A 6526-nucleotide genomic window follows, 5' to 3' on the forward strand; every position below is an offset into this window, starting at 1 on the left:
GCGTTGGCTTATTGAAACTTAACAACAACTGCGGTTTAGGGGCTACTATGATCCCCATTTTGCTTTTAAGGAAACAATTGCAAAGAGGAACAGCCACTGTCCAGGGATCGCACAGTTTGGGAATGTATTTCTCTTCTGAACCAATGAGTCATTAACGGGGCTGATAGAATTTGCGGAGTTTCGTGGAGGAGATGGGGAAGGGGGCGTTCCTATAGAAAAGAAATACAAATTACTAACACAAATTGGGGTACGAGGGTTGCCTGGGTGGTTCAGTAGGTTAAGCGTCTCCCTTCAGCTCAGGTCATGGTCCCAGGATCTTGAGATCGAACCCCCGATCGGGCTCCCTGATCACCTGGGCGTCCGCTTCTCCCTCTCCCTTACCTCTGCTTGTGCTAGTGCTCGCGCTCTAATAAATAAATAAAACCTTAAAAAAAAATGTTGGGTATGAACGTGAAAACTTAGAATATGAAAAAATAACAAATAACATATTTAAAAGAGCTGACAAATACCACAAGCATTGCAAAATCCCCAAAGATAACGTAATGTTTTTATTAATTTACTGCCTGACACACCTCTTGTGGTAGTCGCCTACTTTTTTGGCTGGATATACTTATTTCATAATGTCCTAGTCTGCAGAGAGAAGAGAAAAGTAAATGAACTTTCCTCTAGTATGCACTTGGTGGAATTTTTTTTTTTAGTCCCTATAGTTTAGAAAAACTTTCACCCTCCCAAGTCAGAATTGGTGATGTCATCGAAACATTTTGGAAACTGGTAAAAACTTTCACAAAGTTTAGCTCACATTAGCTATGTTTTGGAAAATGTTTTTTGTGGTCTAGATTCTGGCTCAATCTTTTTTTTTTTTTTTTTTTTAAGATTTTATTTATTTGAGAGAGGGAGAGAATGAGCGTGGGGGTGGGGGGGGCGGGCAGGAGGGGCACAGGCAGAGAGAAAAGCAGACTCCCCTGCTGAGCAGAAAGCCCAATGTGGAACTTGATCCCTGGACCCTAGGATCATGACCTGAGCCAAAGGCAGACAACCAACTGAGCCATCCAGGCACCCCTCACTCAGTCCTTTTAATTACTAACTCACCTCCACAGGTGCTTGTGGAGTAGGCCACTAGAGCATAGGGTCATGCCACAATAGACTATGGGCCTTGTACCTACTCAGTTAGCTCCGCTCACAGTAGGAGCATTCCTGGAATCCATTCCTAAAGCAGGACTGCTAGTTAGGCCATTAAAGTATATCTGAAAGTGGCTATGAACCACATCCCCATATCCCATGAAACCCAACCTAAATGTATCCTCAACTCACCTTCCCCTCTGCTAGATCCCACAAATGCTACTCTGGCACCACCCACGGTAAAGAGAAGTGCAACAGGGGGGAAGTAGAATTGCAAAGACAGTAGTCTTCACCAATTGCATTTAAAATATCCTCCTTCTGCAAATGTGATGAAGACCTCAGACCTTAGGAACACACTGAAGGACCTTTGCAAATCAGGGCCCTCAAGCTGGCATGAGCTTGGCTATCAACGCATCCTGAACACGTCATCGTGCACTTAAGTGTCCATTATGTGCCAAAGGCTATTACAAAACATCTTGCCCCAAAGCTTAAAGGCCAATCCTGCCATTGCCACCAACTGGTTTTGCCTCCCCCCAGCCTTGGATTAGAATCCAAGACACACTGAGGAAGAAAAAAAAAAGGAATCCCAAAACATCCTCTCACCAGCTGTGGAAGCTTCCATAAGTCACGCCTCTTCCTCAAGCTTTCTTCATTCATAAATGGAGTTCAATTCATTCCTTTATTCATCAAGCATTTCCTGAGCATCTGCTATGCTCCAGGCACTTTTCTGGGAGTTGGGGTAGGTACATCAGTGAATAAAGAGGAAAAAGTCCATGCTTCATGAAAGGGAAACAAAGAATTAAAATATAAACAAATGTATATATATGTCAGATTGTGGTAGATGTTACGGAGAAAATAAAGCAGAGTGAAGGGAATAGGGTAGCCAGAGGTACCTCAGAGAAGGTAACTTAAAAGAGAGACCTGAAGAAAGTTAAGGAACCAGCCTTGCGGGTACAGAGGTAGAACATTCCAAGAAAAGCAAACAGTGAGTGCAAAAGCCTGGAGGTTGGAGCCTACCTGATGCATTTCAAGAACAGTGAGGAGGGGCACCTGGCTGGCTTTTCGGTAGAGCATGTGGCTCTTGATCTTGGGGTCATGAGTTTGAGCCCCATGTTGGGGGTGGAGTTTACTTAAGAAAAAAAAAATCAGGGAGGAAGTCAATACTGAGTGAATGGGAGTGTGGAATAAGACACCGGGGAGGGAGCCAGGGGCCAAGTCATGTAGGGTGTTGGAAGCCACCGTGAGGTCTCTGGGTTTTGTTCTGAAATGGGACCCACTGAAGGTTGAGGGCAGCAGGGACACTTTTTTACTCATGTGTTAAGTGGTGAGACTGGTGGCTGTGTTAAGAATAGACTGTGAAGGGACACCTGGGTGGCACAGTCGGTTGAGTGTCCAACTCTTGGTTTTGGTTCAGGTCATGATCTCATGGGTCATGAGACTGAGCCCTGAATCGGGCTCCGCTCTCAGCATGGAGCCTACCTGAGTTTCTCTCTTCCTCTTCCTCTGCCCCTCCTCCTATCTCTCTCACTCTCTCTCAAATAAATCAATAAATCTTTTCTTAAAAGAATCAGCTATTAGAACAATTCAAGTGAAATAAAATAGTGCCACCTATGGAAAACATTTTGGCAGTTCCTCAAAAAGTTAAATGTAGGGTTACCATCTGACCCAGCAATTCCACTCCTTGATGTTGACCTCAGAGTATGGAATACCGGTGTTCAAACAAATATTTGACATGAATGTTCACAGCATCCCATTCAAAATAGCTAAAAGGTGGCAACAACTCAAATGTCTATCCATAGATGAGTGGATAAACAAGATATGGTATATCTATGGCATGGAATATTATTCAGCCATAAAAAGGAATGGAGTATTGGTCCATACTACCTCATGGAGGAACCTGGAAAACATGCTAAGTGAAAGAAGCCAGACACAAAGGTCACACATTGCATGACTCTGTTCATATGAAATGTCCAGAGTAGGCAAATCCATAGAGACAAAAGCAGGTTAGTGGAGCCAAAGACTGGGGGTGGGGGTAGGGGTGGGAATGGGGGAGTCACTGTTTAATGGGTGTGAGGTCTCCTTTGGGGATGATGAAAGTGTTTTGGAACTAAATGGAGGTAATGCTTTCACAACACTGTGAATGTACTAGATGCCTCTGGCTTGTGCCCTTTAAAATGATTAATATTTTTAAGCAAAGGATTAAAAAAAAAAAACATTCAAATGAGAGATGATGGCGGCTTTTATGAGGGTGGCAGTGGTGGAGGTGGGGAGATGTGGTTAGAATCTGCACACGTTCCGGAGGTAGAGCTGACAGAATTCGCTGATGGATTGGGTGTCAGGAGGGAGATAAAGAAACGAGTCAAAATGACTGTGAGGCTTTTTGATCTGAAGAGCTGCGAAGATGAAGTTTCCATTTATTGAGATTGGATGACTAGCAGGTGGGGGGCAGGGAGAAGGAGGGATCAGGAGTTTGGTTTTGGACACGATGGAGTACTTCACGGACTTCCAAGTGGAAGTGTTGAGAAGCTAAGTGAATATATGAGTCTGAATTCTGGGGTGAGGTCCAGTCTAGAGAGATCTATAAATTTGGGAGGCCAAGAGAAGAAGACCAAGTGCTGAGCCCCAGTGTTTAAAGACGGGGCACTTGGGTGGCCCAGTTGATTAGGCATCTTACTCTTGACTTTGGCTCAAGTTGTGTCATGATCTCCAGGTCGTGGATCGAGCCCCACGTGGGGATCTGTGCTAGGTGTGAAGCCTGCTTGGCATCCTCTATCTCCTTCCTCCTCTCTTTCTCTCCCTCCCTACCCCCAGATTGCAAAGAAACCACAGAGAAGGAGGAGACACTGAGATAGGATGGAAATCATGAATGTGGAGGATCTTGGGAACCAAGGAAAGAAAATAAACCTAGGAAGAAAGTGTGGCTATCAGTAAGAAGTCTCAAGCGGCATGAGGGCAGGTCACTGGACTGTTGGGTTGAGCCACATGGAGGTCACTGGTAACCTCGAGAGTTGATTTGACCAAGTTGTGAAGGCAAACCCTGGCTGGGGTGAGATATTAGTACAAATATCTCTCTCTCTCTCTCTCTCTCTCTCTATTAGGGTTTTGCTATAATTCCATAAAGAACAGCAAAACAGTGGAGCTGTAGTTATATGAGGTTAATAAAGCATATTTGTAATAAAACGTGTTTTACGCCAATGAGAGTGATCCAGAAGAAAGCAGAAAATGGATGGTGCAGGAGAGAGAGGGAAGAATTGGTTAATTTAGTCCCTGAGCAGACAAGAGAGGATAGGACCTAGTGTCCACTGAGAGTGTCTCTGTATCTAATAGGAAGGCAGAGAATAGGGTCTCAGGTGCAGGTAGGAGGTAGCTGTCCTGGGAACGTTCTGATGGCTTCTCTTCTCTCTCTCAGAATGAAGCAGGGTCCAGGGTGAGAATAAGGAGTGTGGTTAGGGCTAGAGTTTCAAGGGGAGGAGAAGGTGTGTAGTTATTCCAGGAGCATGAGAGAGTGAATGGACAAGAGGAGGGCTTCCAGGCCATCCCCAGGCAGGTGATCACATAGCGTGTGTTTGTGTCCAGCCACACTGAGCCGGTGCAGGCACAGAGTAGGCAGAGAGCTGGGGAAGAACTGCCCACTGGTCTCATTCACATAAAAGCTGGGAACAAGACCTGGTGCCCAGGGAGTGCTAAAAGGAGGACAACTTAATGGCTAGAAGTGCTTTGATTTGGGAAATAGAAGGGCTATGAAAAGAACAGGGACCAAGGTCTTGTTTAGTCCTATCCATTTACAGATAGGAAAACAGAGGCCCAGGCAGGTCCAGGTTTCCCACACCTTAACATGATACTTTTTAAAATTTTAAAAAGATTTTGTTTATTTATTTGACAGAAAGAGATTGAGAGAGAGAGAAAGAGCACAAGCAGGGGGAGTGGCAGGCAGAGGGAGGGGGAGAAGCAGGCTCCCTGCTCAGCAGGGAGCCCCATGTAGGACTCAATCCCAGGACCCTGAGATCACGACCTGAGCCGCAGACAGATGCTTAACCTACTGAGCCACCCAGGAGCTTCTAACATGATTTTTTTTTTTAATGTGAGGTGCTATAATTATTATGCTCATAAAATGTCCCCAGTAGAGGGGCATCTAAGTGACTCAGTGGGTTAAAGCCTCTGCCTTCGGCTCAGGTCATGATGTCAGGGTCGTGGGATCGAGCCCCGCATCAGGCTCTCTGCTCAACAGGGAACCTGCTTCCTCTTCTTTCCCTCTCTGCCTGCCTCTCTGCTACTTGTGATCTGTCTGTCAAATAAATAAATAAAATCTTTAAAAAAATTTAAAAAAAAATAAATTGTCCCAATAGATAAACCCAGGATCAGATGGACTGAGGTCATCAGCAAACATAGCCCAAGCCGCTCTGGATTGTCCTGCTGGTTATACAGCTGATTATGTAGAGAAGTCATTAAGCTGTAGGTGCTTTTCCTTTATGTCTCAGTGAAAGGCAGTGAGGTGGTTAATGAGCTTGTCTGCCTGGGTTTGAATCCCAGCTCTGCTTTTCACAGTCTACTTCTCCTGTGTCTCAGGTTTCTTATCTGTAAAATGGGGATGATAACAGCAGATGGGCCTCGTAGGGATTTTTTGCGGGAGGAATGAATAGGTCACTACATGTAATTCTCCTAGCACAATGCCTGCCACAGAGGAAACACCAAATAACCATGGTGATTATTATATCATCAAATCCCTTTAACAATCTAAGAGAGAGGTACTATTATGATCCCTTTTTGACTGTGACAGGAACTAAAATTTTAATGCTTGAATGGGTTAGTATGCAAAGACATACACACACACACACACACACACACACACGGCTGCATGTGTTTGTAATAATTCTGGGTGGAAAGGAAGAATAAAGAAGCCCAGGGAAGCTAAACTAATCTACATCGGTACATAAAGCAAATTTTTCACATTCACAAGATTGGCCAAAATTAGGTGGTCTTGGAACATCGAGTTCTGGAGAAGTATATGAAAGAACAGGTCATCTGGCACAGGTATAAATAGGGGCATCCCTGCTGGAGAGCAGTCTGGCATTCTCAGAGGAATTAAAGAGAAGGATGCCTGACAACCCAATTTCTCCACTCTCCAACAGGTCTGTACGTGAGGTACGTATGAGGATGCGAATTGAGTGCAGTTTAGAGGCAAAGGATTGGAGGGAATTTGATGTCCACATTGGAGGGAATTTTAGGGCTTGAGAAGCAGAATGTCGACTCTATGGTGGGATACCCCGCAGCCACAGAGAAGAGAAAGATTTGCACGTCACTGCACTGCTTAGTAAATGCCTAATGCTAAATGCTTTAAGATGCCAGCTGGCAATGATCCTATGAGAAAAGTGCCATATATATATATATATATATATATATATATATA

This window comes from Mustela nigripes, chromosome 17, assembly GCF_022355385.1.
Source record: "Mustela nigripes isolate SB6536 chromosome 17, MUSNIG.SB6536, whole genome shotgun sequence".
NCBI lineage: Eukaryota > Metazoa > Chordata > Mammalia > Carnivora > Mustelidae > Mustela > Mustela nigripes.